This window comes from Polyodon spathula, chromosome 4 (assembly GCF_017654505.1).
Source record: "Polyodon spathula isolate WHYD16114869_AA chromosome 4, ASM1765450v1, whole genome shotgun sequence".
NCBI lineage: Eukaryota > Metazoa > Chordata > Actinopteri > Acipenseriformes > Polyodontidae > Polyodon > Polyodon spathula.
Genome location: NC_054537.1, coordinates 9,921,181 through 9,942,552, shown reverse-complemented (window position 1 = coordinate 9,942,552; position 21,372 = coordinate 9,921,181). Strand labels below are relative to the sequence as shown.

At 36.3% G+C, this 21,372-nt stretch overlaps 2 pseudogenes; one reads left to right on the top strand and one right to left on the bottom strand.

Moving 5' to 3' along the window:
* Positions 1-1,023: 1,023 nt before the first annotated feature.
* LOC121313757 lies at positions 1,024-11,190 on the bottom strand (annotated as a pseudogene).
* LOC121314151 lies at positions 11,161-20,127 on the top strand (annotated as a pseudogene).
* The last annotated feature ends 1,245 nt before the right edge of the window (positions 20,128-21,372 follow it).

Genomic DNA, 21,372 nt, shown 5'->3' with positions numbered 1-21,372 from the left:
TAGAATCACGTGATTTTCTTCTAAAAACACCATTTTAAGACACTTTAAGTACCTTCAACATATATAATTCTGCCACAATGCTCAATACAACTAATGCTTACCAAGGTAACTGGAAAGTCGAGACATCAGAGCTAGCTTGAACTATTTTGAACTCTAGTGGATCTTAAACAGTCCTTTTAGCTTGACCTTTACCCAAGGAGTGATGTATTGACCCCCGAAGTAAATAAACATTCAGTGGAAGGTTCATATTAGAAGTGGGGTTGCAAGTTTGAGGGAGGTGGAAAAATCATTGAGTAAGAAAACTATGGAGATTTTTTTAACCCAATTCAGCTGATTATGGTAAAAAGTTGAAACTAATAATAAAAGTATGCTTAGTCATTTAGTACAGCAGCAGCACAAATCAGCTGGGCCAGTGTTTTTTAGAAATGGAATCAGACCAATTGTGTCTATGGAAAATTCAGAATATACAAAAGATTACTATGTTTTTTTTTTTTTTAAATACAGTATGAAACGGGCCAAAAACTAAATATTTTAAGTAGTAAAACATCAAGCAAAGTCTACAAATATTTTTAGACATTAACGTATTCTATCGTAAGGTAAGGCGATGTATTATAGCTATATTTAAGTGGCTGAAGTTAAGAGAAACACAGTATTTCTCAATTGAAACTAAGCAATACAATATAAATGTAATATTCAACATACATACAATGGAATAGAAAGTTCATTCCCCTCAGTCTCTCTCAATGGAATCTTTATTATTGCTCCGTTGCTACTTTTTAACAATGTAAAAGCTTGGCAACCCCTTACAGAGGATGCTTGATTATGTACTATAAATAACACAAAAGTACATTTTTGTATTTAATGAAGTTCAGTCAGTTTGAGTGGCAGTTACGAGAACAGTTGTGCCATTGGTATCTTGTGATAAAGTACAAAATTAAAACACAATGACAAGTGATGCATTTAAAATTCTTTCGTATAAAAGATCAATGAAAAAAACAGCAAAAAAAATAAATAACTTAAATAAGTTTTTTCTTGTCCCTTTATTTTTTTTTCTGTGGGAGAATTACATAATTCACCTCAGGATGTAAGAAGATACCCAACCCTGCATTTAAACATTTAAATCCAGTTAACCCTCATTGCAAGGACTATTCCTTCTGATGGAATACTGGGAAGCAGCTGGTAAACAAATATGAACAATCAGTCTGTTGCTTATAGCTGCTCCTGATCAATTGTAAATGTCTTGATTAAAAGGAAGTCATGCCACATTTAGTTCCATCCGGATAAAGACTTAGTTCTGAATATGTACACAAAATGTACTCTACAATTTAACTGTCTCTTTCCAGCTATTCCACCATCAGTTTAATAAGTCGAGCTACAACACAGGCATTTCGACTGTTTCCTAGAAGTCGATAACGTCGCTTCAAAGTTGTTCTCTCAGGAAAACCTAAAAAAAGAGCACAGAACTAAAATGAATCAAATGCAGATGAAGTTTTCTCTGTTTCATTGCCATTTCACTTTTGTCCTTTACTAATCAGTTAACATGATCCAGTATCATATCCAATGACTAGCTAGTAGGACTTCTAGCTGATCCTCATTAGACTACAGCATTATGAAACCTGGTAATGTGATCACTTTTCGATCTTGGTCTGCCAGTTAAACTGTTTGATGGCAGCATACACTTGAAAACCCTGATTAATTTGCTGTGTCAGATTTCAAGAGCAATGCTGCCCTTAGCCCTGTTTTACATATTAACAGATGCCTTGACACACACACACACATATATGTGTGTGTGTGTGTGTGTGTGTGTGTGTGTGTGTGTGTGTGTGTGAGTGCATGTGTGTGTAACAATGTAGTGCAAGCGTGATGCACGTGTGTTCAGGTGCCTCCACCATATCATGTCACTGTGGGTTTAAGCATCCACCAGTTGTTATTGAAACCCCTTAACAACTCTGCCTCCGAATCAGCAGGACAAGGCTTTGCTCCCATCAACAATATGGAAAAATAATACACTTCATTCTGACATTAAGAATCTATGTGTGCTTGGTAGTAAGTATTGACCAGCATTACATGTTAAGTAATGTATTTAATACACAGTATATATAATACAGACTGCATTGAAGACTGTTTACAGTAAAGGGGAGAGAGCATCTTAAACAAAGATGACAATAAATCATACAAGACAAGTCACAAAAAAGCAACCTGCACAGAATCATGATAATAAAACAAAGGATTTGTTTGACATAAATATACTTCTAAAGATACTTAAGCATTTTGTAAAACCAAAAAAAAAAAAAAAAAAAAAAAGAAACCAATACGAGCTCTGAAGAAGCAAAGAACTGTAAATTACAATACTTACAAAATTCTGGGGGACGTCCATGAAGATTGGCTATCTCGCTAGGAGTAAAGTACCGTAATTTTAACATCAACAACTGATTCAATCTGTCTTCATCTGATAAAGTATGAATGGACTTGAATGCTGTCTGAAACTGTGAACAAACAATATCGTTATGAAACCAGCAGCTTGCTATAGAGAAACAGTTTACCAGGGGAACAAGTCAAAATAAAATTGTAGGACTGAACCTGATCAGGTATAAACACAGTACAGGAATAATTCTCAGCCTAGCCTGGCATCTATAAATGTGATGATCAAGAAGCCTCATGCTCCTAGTTTACAGGGACAGAATGAACAGCAAGCACAGTACAGGGGAGCTTGTGAAAATCAGAATGTGTTAAATATTTCTAGCACAATTTCAGATAAAAATGATTTTCTCCATTGTGTAATGCTCCCTAGCGTGTACTTGATGGTAAATGTGAACCTCTTGAAAATGTTACTGCTGCAGTAATGTCACTGGTAACAGATTGGACACACAGAAAGGATGTCCATTCTACCAGACTTTGTACCAAGTCGTCATGGTAACAGATGACAGACAGAGTTCATAGTAATGACTATATGGACATGCATTGGTGACCATAAAACAAAACCTAGTTCCAGGCTTTTTAAAAATCAACATTTAACCCTTGTAGAATTTTGTTATTTTTCCTACATTTTCAACTTATTTACTCATTATTAAAAGTGATAAATGTAGAACACTACACTGTACCTGGATATCCAAAAAAGACTGCAAGACTGAGCCAGTCCCTTCAACATAATGCCCATACCTGAAAAATAAATAGTGGAAGCCCATTGAGAATAACTACTGTAAGCAGTGATCACAGGATCAGAAGAATATTTTAAATAATCCTGATGCTCAAGGGATTGGACATGTTTATGTGTTTTACTTTTTACATGTAATGCATAACATATATTTTAACACGCCTCAAATATGGCTGTATAAATACAGTGCTCCCCTTTATAAGGCTGTAGTCGGTAACCACAGTTAAGAGACTATTTGTGCTATTTGTGTTCCGCCTGCAATGGCATTATGGTGCAAATGGGAGCCATGACTGCACTGCCTTATAACCTGTTCCGCAGTATAAAGAGCCACCTTATAAAGGGGGATCACTGAACCAAGGTGATAGCATAGCACTTTATTTGTAAGAAGTATCTCAATGCTATTTTCTTGTCCTTAGTAAAACACACTGATCTCCTGCATGTCTGTTGAACAATGTCCATTAGTATTGTGTAACGCAATAGGGTCTTTGGTGGGAGCAGATACTGGCTTAAATTCTGCAGATCCACCTCTAGAAAATCTTGGAGCCTCCGGAGAGATACATCACTGTTGTGATTCTGCTTTCTCTCCAAATCTTCAGCAGTTTCCAGCTTGAAAATGACAGCTTCATTTTCCCCGAGTCCTGCTGCTGGGCTCAGCACCATCATCTGGCTTACTTGTTTTCACTCCATTAATGCAAGCCGGCAGTTCCTTATGTGCACTGTCAGAAACTTTACTTACATTTGAGTCAGAATGTGGAAAAACTTCCAGAATCTGCTAAAACAAGAAAAGACACAAGAGAGGACTGAAATATCTCTTGAAATAAGAACAATTAGATGAGGACAGTGTGGCACGTGGTGGCAGTATTTAGTCGGGATGGTCTTACTGATGAACAGACCCACTGAATCTACTGTGATAGGAAATTACATGAAAGTAATAAAGAAAAACTTCACTTCTCCCTGTGTGAAACAAATGCATCATGTACTCGGGATATCCACCCAGCACAATGCCAGCAGCAACCACAAAAGATGCAGTTAGTCAGAAACTAAATGCAGCAGAAAGAACAAAAGCAATTGATAGTCCCTTTAAGGTATCAATAATAACATGTTTTGAATGTTGGGATTGTTTAACATTATATAACTGCTTTTCTTTCCTAGTATTGAAAAAAAAAAAAAAAAAAAAAAATATATATATATATATATATATATATATATATATATATATATATATATATATATATATATATATATATATATATATATATATATATATACATACACACACACACACACACACACACACACATATGAGATTCTTAAAAATACAAAAAAAACTCACCTGGTTAGTTGTTTCAAAAGAGAATAGTCCAGATTGTAATTTAGCAATAAGGAAATCACGCAGTCTTGAATTTGGAATCCCCGGCTGTTAAACAAACAAACAAAAATATCAGTTTAAAGATGCATGGATATCTATGAAGGACAGATCCACAACAGCAGACAAACAGTGGGAAGAAGCAGAATGGATTTTACTAATGAAGTGGTCACATTTTTAATTCAACATGATTTATTTTACAGCACTTACACGGGTAGGAGACAACAGAAACTCTTGGTATCTGTATCCACACTCTTCTAAGGTTTCTACCAATGAATCCCTAATGAAAAATAAGAGAAACTGGTGTAAAGGAACATGTATTAGTAAGCTTTCTGTATAATCGGTCCGGGCAGAGGTCAAAACAAGAGGCTGAAGTGAAATAGTTATTTCAAACTTTAAAAACCAACAATAATGAGTTTACCCTAAACATAAACCAACCACATGTTGTGACAACCATAATATTGACTTCCAATGTATACACTCCTGGGCGTTTATTACCTGGCAGATGATGTTTCAAATCCTTTGACTTTTTCCAGAAGAATGAACTTAGGAAGCTTGTCAAGCCTTTGGAGACAGAAGCACGTTGTTAAAAATGTAGTTCTTAGTTTTATTCTTAAAATTACTCCTCGCTTTCCAAGATCTTGATGAAAGCTTATGGTGAACTAATTGTTCACTTCTATGCACAACTACAGAGAATTTTGTACAAAACCCACTGTTATTTACAAATTCAAATACGAAAACACATCTAAGTTTAGCAATATTTCGTAAATGAAAAAAGAATATCTTAGTGACGTTCCTCAAAGGAAAGATCGTCTACAAAAGAACGCCTACATTTCTCATTTCAGAATTCCAATTAGAGGGGAAGCCACTAAGAGCTAGGTCAGACAAGTCTATATTACTTCGGCAATTTAAGGGTCCCAAAAGCATTATCTCCGTTTTATCAGAAATTAACATCAAAAAAAATTATGACATCCATTTTTGTCGGACAGACAACTAGTCAGTGCACCTACAGCTAAGTTGTCCCCTGGTTTAAATGATAAATACAGCTGACTGTTATCGTCTATCTTTTTAGTCTAGAAGAACAGATCAAATTTATAAAGCACAAATCTGAACTGGAGCAGCAGAGGGTATTACTGGGTTAGGATGTTAGAAACTGAAATCTAACAGACCAACAACATGAAAACTGAACTGACACTCAATAAAGATTACACTTTAATCTGCAGGTATACTTTTATTCAAATTATACCCCCCCCCCCCCCCCCCCCCCCCCCCCACCAAAACTTTACAGTTCTTATCTTCTAAAGAAATCAAAAGCACATGCCTGTACATGACACCAGAGTAGGAATCGAAATTCACTGAAAAAAGTGTTACCATCTGCTGACAAAGCAGCCAACCTTTAGACAACAAATAAAAAAATCACCAAGTTATTCATTTTTCTTTAACCAGAGTTAAAGAGGGATTTCAGTTAGTAGTTGTGAATGGGGGAAAAAAATACTGTTAATCTATTACTGTAACAGGAAATCTAGGGTTGTGATAATTCAAACTGTAATGTTGCTTCAAACTACTCTTGAAATATGGTAACTCTACACTTGTACTCCCGAGTGAATATTTTTCTTATCGGATCTCATTTTGGAATCTATCTTGCATTCATTCAAATCCAACGACAGAATGACTGAGCGAACTGCCCTTAGTGGTCCTAAGCAACACGTTCCATTATTTATTTATTTTATTTTTTTTAATTACAGGTAGGTTTAAATATATTTTATTTTCCATAATTCTGTATATAAACAGAATACTCTACAAATGTTCATAGAGTGCTCTGGTTATTTTACTCATGACAATGCCTTTGGCTTTGGTGATGGGGGTTGCTCAGGTGACACTGAACTGGAGGGGGATAGGCATATTTACAGAAGTGGTTTCGCTAGAGGTGCTTTAGTTATGTCTTGAGTAGCAAACCCTTTCTGAAAGTGCTTGAAATAGATTATTTAGTAGCATTTGCATACAGCAAAAAAAAAAAAAAAAAAAAAACATGTGACATCTCTAGAAAGACTACCGCTGCTCAGCTGATTCAGCATGTTGCAGTTAACTCCAGTTAATAGTCAACACACACAGTCACAAAGCAAGAAATGCAGTTAAACATTCTAAACCTGGGCACATCCTTACATAGTACCTCGGACAGGTGCAGTAGAGCACGTTAAGGTACACGCTGACACCTGGTGTAAAATCAGAAGGAAACCTGCTTTTAACATTGGTTATAAATCTCACATTCACAAACACAAGGTCCAAGATAACCCTTTTTGATCGGTGTACAGTATAAGAATTTCATACAAGCACACATATGAAGACTGTCAAATGCTATGTAGCAAGGAAAAATACACTTTTTTTTTTTTTACAGCTATTGTATAGTAAATGTGATACACCCTGTATAATATTTGGGATGTTCATTATGTTAGCATTCTGTTAGTAATGGCAGTGTTTACCATTTGGAGGTCCTTACATTTTCATCAAATTAATTTCCCTATGCTGTTATTTTTCCCCATCCTCTGTGACAATTTCACGTACTATTAGTAACAAGAATGATATAGAGCAGGGAGCAGATTTTAGATTTTCCACTACAGTACTTAGACATTTTAACAGAGTGCTCCTCTCACACTAAAATATGTTACGTTTAAAGTTATGTTAGAAATATTAACCTTACTATCATGGCATAAGCAGAGTAATGTTAGTATACTGTATTCCTGTGGTCAATGTGAATATCGGGATACAGGGTGGTGCTTTCCCATGTCTTATAGTTTGTTACTTTTATTTACAGAACCACACATCCAATTGTGATTACACTTGTTCTCAGCTTTCTTCACCACAAGTTATTGAAAGTATTAGATTCTGAGGATACCTACCCACCTGGTTAGAAAAATGAACTTTAAATAATGATATCATAGTGACTCAATCATGCATGCAAAGTTAACGCAGATAAAAACAAATAAAGCACATGCATTACCTATTCAAACAGAATCCTGGAATGTTTTAATTTTTTTTATTATCTTACTAAAATACCAGATTTTTCTCACACTTAAAATATTTGCGTATACTGTAGTATCTGGAGAACAGCTTTTCGAAAGTGTTGTGGGGATTGTACTGTATCCTACTGACATACTTTTCAGTTTGGGTAAAATCTTTCTCTTGCCATTAGTCTTATATTGATCTAATGCAACGGTCCAGGATTTGTTGACTGAACCAGTTAAACTGTAAAAGTAAAAAACTGATACAACTGCAGTCTGACCTATTCTAAACAGGAAAGCTTAAGCTAATTTGATAGAACAAAGGTATACCAAAAAGTATTCATCCCCCATAGTTGTTAAAGTGCCTAGTGGTATGACTCAAAGTCCAAAATCTCTGACTTACCAACTTAAAGAAAGAACAGAATGGCAAGCATGGAGCAACACTTTCAGAGCTTTAGCCAAAACAATTAGCAAGAACCAGCAGCCAAACAATACTCCCAATGTTTAAAACTAGGTCACAGACAGACACTGCAGTCTGTTGTTTTTTTTTGTTTTTTTTTCACTTCACTACTAATACTGTAGTATAACAACATGAAGTCTCGGCATAACACTCACTGCAGGAAAAATTACACTTGTTGTTCAATGTATGCATTGTGTAGTCTGCTGCAGAAATCCGGGATTTAAAAAGCATTACTGAATGTATTACTTTGTGCAAATATCGCTTTATTCTGAACATTAAAAATACAGACAGATTTGATATTGTATGTTACTCATGTTTACATTCAAGACCTCACCTAATAAACCAGTGTTTCTTAAGTATTGTATGAATGTGCATTTTGACATTCAGTTTTAACCCATAACGTATTGTAACGGTGGGTGCCAGCAGCACCTAGCAGGGACTTTCCAAGATCCCTGGGCTGGGGGGTTTGGAGCTGCCTCCCTCCAGCTCCCCTATAAAAGGGTCTGTGAGCAGGACCTCGGGGTTAGCCTGGAGAAGAAGGAACTGTTACAAGAATCTGGATTGTTTAAACTGGTTATTTTGTTCGATTTATTTGTGTGAGAAAGTGTTTACTTTACAACTCTCTTTTGTGTCCTTCTTCCAGTGTTTGTGTAAGAGAAAAGGTAATGCCGATAAGGTCATCAGTGTAAAACGAAAGTTTTTGGGTGGAGGAAAAGACATCTACTGAATAAGTTAGAGTTTAACATGGTTGTATAATAATAATAATAATAATAATAATAATAATAATAATAATAATAATGTTTTGTACCCATATATGCTATAGTACCATATCAGTTTTTACCCTGAAAAAATAAGTTTCTGACCATGATAAACACAAATTTCTCGCATTTAATCAAATTCAGTATCATACTCCCAAAACTATTTAAAATGATAGAATACCCATAAAATTAACCCTATTTTATAGGCAGACGGTTTTCACTTCAGCGCATGTGAGCTCCTTCTGTCTGTTAATATATAGAATGCATAGCGGTAAGGTATTTATTTTACCTTGTAATGCAGCCACCAATCCCATTGTATAACACTAGAATGTGAAGCTTGTTCAAAGCCCATGTAAACACAAACACGTCTGTGCATAACTTTTGCTCTTCCCCTTCCACCTGTCCTGTATGTAGCGGTGAAAAGTTCCGTTCTCTCAGTTCCGCCCTCTCTGACAGCTTGTGGTTAAATTCACAGCAATACTTATTTTATTATTTATCGTCATATTATCATCGGCGTAATATATTTTAGATTGGGCGTAACAAAAATGTGTTGTGTTAGAATATATGTAAAATATAGTATATGTTGCCAAAACATAGCCAATTGCATCATAAAATATATTACAATATACTACGAAACATACGATGTCTCAATATGCTAGAACATAAATAAAAGCTCTAAATTAAGTATGATCCTGTCCAGAAGGAGACGTGTGCAGAGGCCTCTGGTGGTGAAAAGAGATGCAGCAAGTGAAAGGCTACTATTGTACCGTATAGCAGAGCAGACTACAGATTGAAAAGCAAGCTGTTTTAAGATGTTTTATTTATTTATTTATTTTTTAACTCTCGAGTCATTGGAAATAAGGATTTTGTTTCGTTTCTTCTTTTGTTTTGTGGTTTGTTTCTTCTTCTTTTTTTTCATCATGATTTAGGTATTCTTAGAGTGAGAACTGTCTACACACGCATGTGTCGCAATCCTTAACAGAATGACTGGAGTTGGGATATTATTCCTTTTATCCCACTCAGACCGCTTACTACTAAACACTTGGTATCATTGAATAGGTAATCAGCATGTCCTCTTTAAGTCAGTCGTAATGGTCTTTATGATCAAGCCGTCTCACAAGTGCAGTGGTACCCCAGAATGGTGTACATTTTTAGGAGTGTAGAGAGGTTAGGGGCGGGGCTTTTTCACCCTTACAGTACTTGCTCTCAACTATCTTGGTATCCCTGATTAGATCATTTTCTTGATCTCCTGTTTAAATATTTGCAAAATTCAAAAAGGGCAATAAATGTAAATGCCACACCCACTGTCATTCAAGGCTGGTGACACCATTATTTTAGAACTTTTACATTTTATCTACAACTTTGGAAACTGTATGCAGAAGACTAAGGTCCATCTCCATATATTTCGTGTTTAGGATATGATGAGACACCTCCTAACAACCAAAACAATGTTTTGTGTCACGATGGTGGTGGTGGAGGGGTTAACATAGGACAGACACCCCTTTTATAACAGAAAGTATCACACTTTCAGCAACTCGTGACTGAGTGATATAAGCAACTGTTGTTAGGAAACAATCACTTGTTTACTCCCTGAAGAAAAGCGGAATTTGTGAGCTTCATTTGTTTTTCCTTGTGTGGGTCTCTTTACTCTGAGGATAGACCAATGGAATAAAGTATAGAGGTTAAGGATATATTTATATATATATATATATATATATATATATATATATATATATATAATATATATATATATATATATATATATATATATATATATATATATATACTAAATATTCATATATAAAGCTGTTTTCAAACTACAGTACTTGTTTCCCTAAAAGATCATGCTGTATAAAAAATTTTCTGTATTCTCACGATGAAAATGCTTTCTATGCCGTACGAGTTTATTATTATTATTATTGTTGTTGTTGTTGTTGTTGTTGTTGTTGTTTTTACAAGCGGGCTAAGTAAACTGTAACACACAATAGTGCAAGACTGTTACAAATGCATACATGACAAAATATTATCGTGATTTAGATCGCCCCCACTTGAAAAGATTAATCTTGAAAAAATAATTAAAAAAAAAAAAAAAAAAAAAAAAACGGTGCAGTATAAGTAGTCATAAAAGATGTATTATAAATCGACTAAACTTTATAGGAAAAGTTTCTCTTAAAGAGTTTGGTCTAATTAAGAGCCTACATAATATAGAACCACTGAGATCAAAGCAAAGCAATCTGATGCCCGTTATTCGAAATATATAGCCACAATAGTTTCCCAAGTGTAAAAGTACAAAACACTCCTTAATCTAGGCAGTACAATGTTTTGTAGTAATACGCCCCCCCCCCCCCTCTCTCTCTCTCTCTCTCTCTCTCTTTGCAGAGTTAATCAGAATTAGTCCAGCCCACCCACACTATTTGCTCTTCTAGCTCGTGTTTACTGCCTACACTGAGCATCGTTCAACCCAGGTACCGTTATGCAATTTGCATAAGGAGTGGGCTGTATAAATAAAATCAGATGCTCGCAGTAGACTCTTGCAGGAGCTGTTCTGTCTAGGGACTGGACTCTGGACGCTTCAGAAGAAACCTAATTCCAAGAAACACAGAAACTTCATCAAAAGAAAGGATTACCAATTGTCTACAATGAATCGGCAGTCGTCCTCCTACAAAAAGATGTTTGGTGATGTTTCGAGCCGGTCATACTCAAGTCGACAGTACTCCAGCCCTATCCGATCCAGGGTATCCTACACCAGCCACTCTGCCCCTACTCTCTACGCGGCCAAATCTTCACCCATGAGGCTCAGAAGCAGCGCTCCTCAGACCAAGCTGGTTTGTGAAACTTTGAATTTCGCCTTGTGCGATGCCATCAACACTGAGTTTATAGCCAAAAGAACCAATGAAAAAGCGGAGATGCAGCACCTTAACGACAGGTTTGCGTCCTACATCGATAAGGTGAGGTTTCTGGAGCAGCAGAACAAGATTCTCATGGCCGAGCTGGAGCAGCTGAAAGGGAAAGGCACCACCAAGATCAGAGACCTCTACGAGGACGAGATGAGGGAGCTCCGTCGCCAGGTGGACAAGTTAATCAACGAAAAGGCGAGAGTGGAAGTAGACCGAGACAACCTCGGGGTTGACATCCACAGACTAAGAGAGAAGTGAGTACTTTTGTGTTTTACTGTTGAACTTACCTTGCAATTTGCTGCAAAATTAGAAGAAATATAAGTTATTCCCCTGTTTTTTATGGTATGAAGTGGCATTATGGGCGTTGCAGGTAGCGCTGCTCTTAATGCTATGTTGCAATATCCCTAACTTTATCTAACACATATATTTCAAATGCATACTTATAGTTTGCACACGCGCATTGAACCTCTCACAATACACAACCACGCGCATTACCTTATGTTGAGTGTTCTATTATGGTGGACGAATGAAAGAAAAATCATTTTTAAAAACAGGAACAGGCGTTAGAACATACGGTTTTGAGGGTGTGTAAAAAAAAAAAAAAAAAAAGACGCAACACAAAACAGAAGCTTAAGAAATTGCTAGTTTTTGTAATGATTTTAACGACAGACACCAGTTTTCATTAAAAAAAAAAAAAAAAAAAAAAAACTCCAATCTACCTAACTCGTGCATTCATTCATTCTGATTGAGGTTTTACTTACACGTTTAAACCACATGGCCTTATGAATACGAATAATAGTATTAGTATTGAGTTACATTGGGCTTTATCAAGTAGTGAATGTGTAAAAGCAGAATGAATTTGAAAATGTTGTCTGGGAGATTAATAATTATACTCATCGTTTTTCGGTAACGTTTTATATTGTGTGGCATAAATGAATATTAAATAGATATACAATTGCATAGTAAATTAATGTTCAGTTAATATTTAAGATATGCAATTGATATTAAATTTACGTTAAATTATTCCTTGTTACTTTCCATTAACATTTAAAAAATAGTCGATTTCACTGCGATTTCACTGTTCAAAAAACACATGTATGCTATTTAGGCACAGTACCACGCAGTAATACAAATATGTTTGATTGCTCAGCACCAAGGGGAACGTATATGTGCAAGAACAATAGTTTTGTTACAGGAGGTTGCTTGGAGGTGTATTCCATTATTTTATGTAGCAAGTTCATGATGTGTATGTCAATGAAAAAAAAGGTCCTTAAAATCATAGTTTTTTCACATGATAGACGCAGAGTTCTAGCTGCCAGTTTTGTGGATGGGTGTGGCAGGCTATTATTAAAATGCATCCAAACTTACAGTATCGCTAATTCTTCTGACAAATTTCCAGGCTCCAAGAGGAAGCAATCCAACGCGAAGAAGCTGAAAGCACTCTTCATAGTTTCAGACAGGTATGTTTATTATTATTTATTATTATTATTATTATTATTATTTATTATTATTATTATTATTATTTATGATTATTAGTATTATAATTAATAGATTATTAATAAATATGTAGTGTTTCATAAAGCACGGAAATGGTGCATTTTAATTGCACATCCCAACTGTGTGTGTGTGTGTGTGTGTGTGTGTGTGTGTGTGTGTGTGTGTGTGTGTATGTATGTATATATATATATATATATATATATATATATATATATATATATATATATATATATATATATATATATATATATATATATATATACAGTGCCTTGCAAAAGTATTCAGACCCCTGACCAATTCTCTCATATTACTGAATTACAAATGGTACATTGAAATTTCGTTCTGTTCGATATTTTATTTTAAAACACTTAAACTCAAAATCAATTATTGTAAGGTACATTGGTTTTATGTTGGGAAATATTTTTAAGAAAAATAAAAAAAACTGAAATATCTTGCTTGCATAAGTATTCAACCCCCACACATTAATATTTAGTAGAGCCACCTTTCACTGCAATAACAGCTTTAAGTCTTTTGGGGTAAGTATGTACCAGCTTTGCACACAGTGTCGGAGTGATTTTGGCCCATTCTTCTTGGCAGATTTGCTCCAGGTTGTTCAGGTTGGTTGGACGACGCTTGTGGACCGCAATTTTCAAATACTGCCACAGATTCTCAATGGGATTGAGATCAGGACTTTGACTGGGCCACTGTAGGACATTCACCTTTTTGTTCTTGAGCCACTCCAATGTTGCTTTGGCCTTGTGCTTGGGATCATTGTCCTGCTGAAAGGTGAATTTCCTCCCAAGCTTCAGTTTTTTAGCCGACTGAAGCAGATTCTCTTGTAGTATTTTCCTGTATTTTGCTCCATCCATTCTTCCTTCAATTGTAACAAGATGCCCAGTCCCTGCTGATGAGAAGCATCCCCACAGCATGATGCTGCCACCAGCATACTTCACTGTAGGGATGGTGTGTCTTGAGGCATGGGCAGTGTTAGGTTTGCGCCACACATAGCGCTTTGAGTTTTGGCCAGAAAGCTCTATCTTGGTCTCATCTGACCACAAAACCTTTTCCCACATTGCAGCTGGGTCACTCTCATGCTTTTTGGCAAACTCCAGACGTGCTTTCAGATGGTACTTTTTGAGTAACGGCTTCTTTCTTGCCACCCTCCTATACAGGTCAGTGTTATGCAGAGCTCTTGATATGGTTGACTGGTGCACCATTACTGCACTCCCAGCCACTGAACTCTGTAGCTCCTTCAAAGTGATTGTTGGCCTCTCTGTGGCTTCTCTCACAAGTCTCCTTCTTGTTTGAGCACTGAGTTTTGAGGGAAGGCCTTTTCTTGGCAGTGCCTGGGTGGTGTGATGCAGCTTCCACTTCCTGATTATTGATCCAACTGTGCTCACTGGGATATCCAAACACTTGGATATTATTTTTTACCCTTTCCCTAATCCATGCATTTGTATTACTTTATCTCTAACTTCTGTAGAATGCTCTTTGGTCTTCATTTTCCTTCAGATTCACAGCCTTACCAATGATCCTTCAACAGTAAGGTTTTTATCCCAAAAATGTGACAGCAAATTTAATGGTTCACAGGTGGAGGCTAATGGTAAGGTAATTTTGTCCTCGTTAGGGCAATTTCTTTCATCGGTGCCAACTGGGAGCCTCTACAGCACATGGGTTGAATATTTATGCAAGCAAGATATTTCAGTTTTTGATTTTTCTTAACAATATTTCCCAACATAAAACCAATGTCACCTTACAGTAATTGATTCTGAGTTTCAGTGTTTAAAAATAAAATATCAAACAGAACTAAATTTCAAATTGCCATTTGTAATTTGGTAATATGAGAGAATTGGCCAGGGGTCTGAATACTTTTGCAAGGCACTGTATATGGTGTGCAAATCTTGTATAGTTTAAAGAAATTGATAATACTATTAGATCAGTTTGATAAACGTGATTGCTTTTCAGCTCTCTTTCCAGTCTACACATAATCACGAAGATTTACAAAGTTGCTAAGTGTATAGCATAACTCAAGAACATAATTTTTCAAAAATTTACGACAGCTTGGCAAAACTTAGAGGTAGATTAAATCAATAACTCTTACGCTGCTTTATCTCTTACAAAAGGTATTGTTGCACAGTATTTTTTCCCATGCTTTTCCCATGGTTGTAATATGCATTTACCTAGGTTTACCGTGTTCATTAATATGCTTTACCATGCCTTGTAGGTCTTTACAGTGCTTATCAACGCTTTTACTGTGCTCTTACGCTTTGCAACACATATTAGTGTTATATGGTCTTATTTAATCAGGACGTGAACCAAATACACCACATGTTACATTTTGATTTTATCTACATTTTCCTAATGCTAGATATGAGACAGTGAACTCCAATGAATTAGTGACTCAGCCACCGTTACTGATGGGACTGATGAAACTGGTTCAAGTGTCTGTTTGTTTCTGTTAATACCAGCATGGGCAATCAAAACCCATGTTAATGTTTGGAGCTGTCTGGGTCTAGCCAACATTAAAATCCCTGCTGTCTGATTCAGTGAGAGATTTCCATATTCATTCAAATGAAATCCCCTGACAGTGTTCTAATGCTTCTGCTTGATAGATGATTTTCAGCCTGCTTAATAACTGTATTGTAAGCTTTTCACATGTGTGCACTGCACGTTGTGTCCAGGCTGACCTGGATTGTTCTGAAACCCTAACTCAAGTAGAATAATTTGGTGCCAATGTATTTAATATAAGTGGCCCCTTCTGTTTTATATACAGGAATATCACTGCACTGTCTATATATATATATATATATATATATATATATATATATATATATATATATATATATATATGGAGGGATGGAGCTTATACTCTTTACTGGTAAAATTGTCTCTGGTCTTTAATGTTCAGTGGGATAACATATTTTCAAGTTATAATATTATACATTTTGATCTGTAATCAGGTTCATAACCTTCCATTTGTTTTATGTTTATAACAGTAAGTTCAACGCTCTTGCTTTAAATCTGCGGAAAGGCTGCTACACTCTTGCTAAGTTATTTGGTGCAACACTTGTTAAGGAAACAGCTACAGTCTTAAATGAGAAGTCAAGGTGGTTTCCTTGGGATTTCAGTGGAATGCAGATGCAGGCCACAGTGTGTCAGGGTAATGAATGGACTTGAATGCAGTTGAATGGAGTAGAGGGCTTTGTGTAAGGAATTAAATAAGCAAAGCTGGTTTACTACTGATAGCATTGTCATGCAAGTTTTGGAGAAATGACAAAGCATGTTGTTGTTGACTAGTAAGAAAGATGTGCCAAATATAGTGGAGAGATATAAATAGTGTTCAGCAATGTACGTTGGGTTGACACCCAGATGCTGCAATAGAAGGTTGTGCATGTATTTGTTACAGAACTGTAATTGTGTGGTAAAACGGTTGTCAAACTTTCTTTCAACAGGATGTTGATAACGCAGCTTTGGCACGTCTGGATCTTGAGCGTAAGGTTGAGTCACTGCAGGAATAAATTGCCTTTTTGAGGAAGCTCCACGATGAAGTAAGTCAAATTTAGAAATTAATTTAGGTTATTATGGTTCAATCACCTTTTCAGCATTCACAATTACATACATAGTCCTATTAATAAAGAATGTGCATTGCAGTCTTTTCAATATTTTGTGTGTCATTGCCAAATCCCACTCTATTGTTTACAGTAGAATTAAAATAGCCGTTTGAAAAAAAAAAAAAATGTTCCAATGCTCTGAGATATCTATCTTACTTTCCCACATTTAGGAAATCGCTGAGTTGCAGGTCCAGATCCAGGAACAGCATATCCAAATCGACATGGATGTTGCCAAACCAGATCTCACCACTGCTCTGCGTGACGTTCGTTTGCAGTACGAGAACCTCGCTTCGAAGAACATGTCTGAATCCGAAGAGTGGTACAAATCCAAGGTAAGCACTGTAGCTCTGGCATTTACATGGTTTGAATTTCAGTTAATAAGCTTTGCATGTAACCCAGTACATTCTCAAGACCACTTTTATTAGTCCTATAAACGGTTGTGAATAATGGCCCCTTAGGTGGTAAATTGCTTCAAATTAAGTAGCAAACATAATGTAAAACCATCTTCTTTTAATTGCAGAAAATCCACTAAAACATTTTTCAGAAGTTGTTTAGAAGTGCAGTTGATGACATTTCATTTGATGAGTAAAGCTGTTAAAACAGTGGGAGGAACCTTTCCAGCATCAAATCCAAACTTCTTAGCTTTGTCAAGTTGAAGCACTAAAGATAATGCCACACAGTATGTTTTTCACCAAAAAGTCTAATCTTACTTTGACTTCTTTTTTGTGAACAGTTTGCAGTCCTTACTGAGGCTGCATCTCGCCACAGCGAAGCCCTCCCCCAGGCTAAGCAGGATTGCAATGATTACCGCAGACAGGTCCAAGGGCTTACCTGTGAAGTCGATGCACTCAAGGGAACCGTAAGTACTGTAGTCTTTGGACCTTTGTGAAAAACATGGCATTTTAAATAAATGCGTTGAGATTGCACCTTCCGCCCCCTTCCCCCTCTCTCTGGTCTATGGTAGAGGTGGTGCACTACTTCTCTATGTGGATTCGGTTATTAGGTATTACTCCAGTCCACTCGTTTTGTGTCACATTTTACTAAAGCTTATTGAATTGGGCCCTTAGTCTGCTGCATAACAATTACTTCAGTGTTATTGCCGAACCTGAATGATGCAGCAGTTACTTGTGAATTGTAAGCGTGTCCTTAATGTGTGTCGCAGAACAAGTCCCTGGAGCGCCAGATGCACGAGATGGAGGAGAACTTTGCTCTCGAATCTTCTAAATACGAGGACAGTATTGCTCGCCTTGAGGGTGACATCTGCAATATGAAGGACGAGATGTCCCATCACCTGCGAGAGTACCAGGACCTTCTGAACGTGAAGATGGCTTTGGACATTGAGATCGCAACATACAGGAAGCTGCTGGAGGGAGAGGAGAGCCAGTAAGTGGAGGCAGACCTTTCATTATGGATTACAATAATACGCCGTCACTCTATAGTGGTGATACAATACCTGTAAAATTGCCTTAAATCCAAAGTATTAGAGCAAGATGTACATTAAAATAAATAAAACAATCTTTCAAATGGTTAACAGTGAAAAGGCATATTTAAAACCAATCTAGCTGAGCCAGAATAGGTGTTAGGTGATAGAAATTAGCACTCACTTTGCTATAAAAGTTACCGACTGGTCCTTGCAATAAGTCTGTTATACTTAGTGTTCCAGAATAGTCCAGGAAATACCAAATTAGAAACCTTGAAATTTTTCAAGGAAAATTTCTGCAAGATAATATTTATTATCGTTTGCATATGTCTGTTGGGAAGATAAGCGTTTTGTGCCCCATGCTTCCGTTCATGTGTAAAAATACATGACTTTACGATTTTAAAAATATAATTTTTCTGTTTTTTGTTAGGATCACCACACCCATGCAGAATTTCCTTAAACCTGAGAGGTAAGTGGCCATTGATTCTTAATATTACTGTTGTTTATTTGCTTCTGAAAGCAAATCATTGAATAAAAAGTCACATACTCAGTCATATAACAATAAATACAACTGTGGTGAGTAAATAAGGAGGGGTTCATTTAGAAGATTGCAGCCCATTGTTGCTGAAAAAAGTATCCTAGTGTTAAAATACACACATGAACTGTTCTGTAACTTGTACTTACTCTATAACAACTCGTTTATTTTCTAGAAACAAGCCTTGACATGAGATCAGATATGGATTCCTTTTCCAAGAAGGCCCCAATTAAGACCACTGAGACTCAAGATGGACATGTATGTGTCTTTATGATTATCAATATAAAAAACATAGAAATGTACTTTAGAAATCCATATAAACACATTCAGAATGCAAACTTGTTGAAATCACGTTTGAATTGACATGCTGATGGGCAGTTTAGAAATTCTGCTTTAGTTGTTTTGCTAACTGTATTTTATTATGTGTTTGAAACGTCACCTGCTGTGCATAACCTCAGACGAGTATTGGTTGGCTATTAAGATGTGCTAGATTCAAAAACAAGAAGTAGAACAGTATTCAGTGGCTTCAATAGGACACTTTTGTGCTGTCACCCTTTCATTCCATTCAAAACTGGGGCTCTTTTCTGAGGAATAATGTTTCCATGGTAACGCAGAGATGTTTTCAGGCCAGAAGGGCGGGTGGGGGGTTTGTATGACATCATTTTCCTGTCTAAAAAGCAAGTACACTTGCAAAATAAACAAGAAAAACAATAGAAAAAATACCTATAAAGAAAATGGTACCGTAAAAAAACAACTTTGAATGGGTATAAGCGTTGTGATTTATAGAATCGTAGCGTTTCTAAAGGCAGACTAGTAAAAGATTAATTCTCTTTATTGGATTTACTAGCATTAGACATGATCCAGTTTTATCTACTTTACCTCTAGAAATTCATAACTTTGGACAAAAGAGCAATCTGTTTTACTCTCTTCTTTTTCTAATCAAACACACAAACCCGATGCAAGCATCTCCTCTCTTCTTGTTTCTTACAGGTTATCAATGAGATGACCCAGGACCACGGTGACCTGGAATAAGGCATCTGAAAGTCTGAACATGTTTCTTTAGCAGCACGACTACGGAAATGTTTCATTCGAGCAAGAAAAGAATGACCCTAGGTCTCTTGAGAAAAAAAAAAAAAGTGAAAAAAAAAATAACAGCTTCAAAGTGCCTTTCTGTAGTTATCTGAGAGCGCCAGAGTTATGTTAGAATGTAGGCTTTGTAGGTCTGCAAAACGGGTTAGCTGGTATACAGTTTACTACAGAGTCTCTAGTTTACATTCAGACAGTAAGACAACAGCAATATCCTGAGCAACATTACCGATTTTTTTATTTACCATTTTCAGATTAAAACTGCTTTTTCCACCTGATGTGTATGCAAAAAAAAAAAAAAGTCACTGCTTCAGAAAGTCAATAAAAAATGTTGGAAAAAAGAATACTTTTGTGTTGCTGTTCATTTGTGATGTAGTTTGCAAAATGTACTTGGATATCTACCAAAGCATTTCATTTGTTGTGTGGAGCTATAAAAACAATAAAGTTTCCACTCCAGGTTTGGAACTAAAGTACCCAATCCAACTTTTTTTCCCTGTAGCTGTTGTTTGTATTGTAGCCGCATACTGTACATTTTCAATGAAGTCTGAAAATATAGAATCTCCTAACATATAGTCCTCTAACTTCTAATACTTTAATGATCTTTGACATACCCTCAATGTAACAGGTCAACAAGCTGCTTGGGATTAGGGCCAGTGACCTTGTTCCAGTACAGCCACTTACCTTGTGTCTAAATGTTAGCAAGTTGTTTGCATGCTTCACTTCCTGCAAAACTGCAAACTACCATCTAATGATGTGCTAACCAAAGTTTTTAAATCCATTTTTTGTTACCTATTGTATGATACCGATTCTTGTTTTGAAGATCTTTTTACTTTTCTTGTTTTTTAAACTCTCATTTAACTTACGGATGAGACAGGACAATCACTGCACCAGCTTCCAAGTGTCTGGCACACATTTAACCATGGCTCCTAACTCCCTCTCCATGCATCGTGGAAACACAGGAGCATGAAGAACACTTGTTTAGCACTAAAGCTTCATTGACTGTGTACATACGGAGAGCTGCTTTAAAAAGTTAATTATTCTGTGTACTTTTTGGATGTGCCTATCTGGACTGTATTTCACACAAATACATTTAACCTTTATTTCTTGACATCCTTCATCAAATTCATTGGCCCATTCTTCTTGGCAGATTTGCTCCAGGTTGTTCAGGTTGGTTGGACGACGCTTGTGGACAGCAATTTTCAAATAGTGCCACAGATTCTCAATGGGATTGAGATCAGGACTTTGCCTGGGCCACTGTAGGACATTCACCTTTTTTGTTCTTGAGCCACTCCAATGTTGCTTTTGCTTTGTGCTTGGGATCATTGTCCTGCTGAAAGGTAAATTTCCTCCCAAGCTTCAGTTTTTTAGCCGACTGAAGCAGATTCTCTTGTAGTATTTTCCTGTATTTTGCTCCATCCATTCTTCCTTCAATTGTTACAAGATGCAACTTTGTACAAAGAAGCTGTAAAGAAGCGAAGTATGTCCCTTGACAAGATACCTCGGTTTTACTAGCTTCAGTTCAGATCAGTATCGACTAAAGCTAAGGTTTACAATTTTAGAAAAGCAAACTATGAAGGTATGAAACAGAG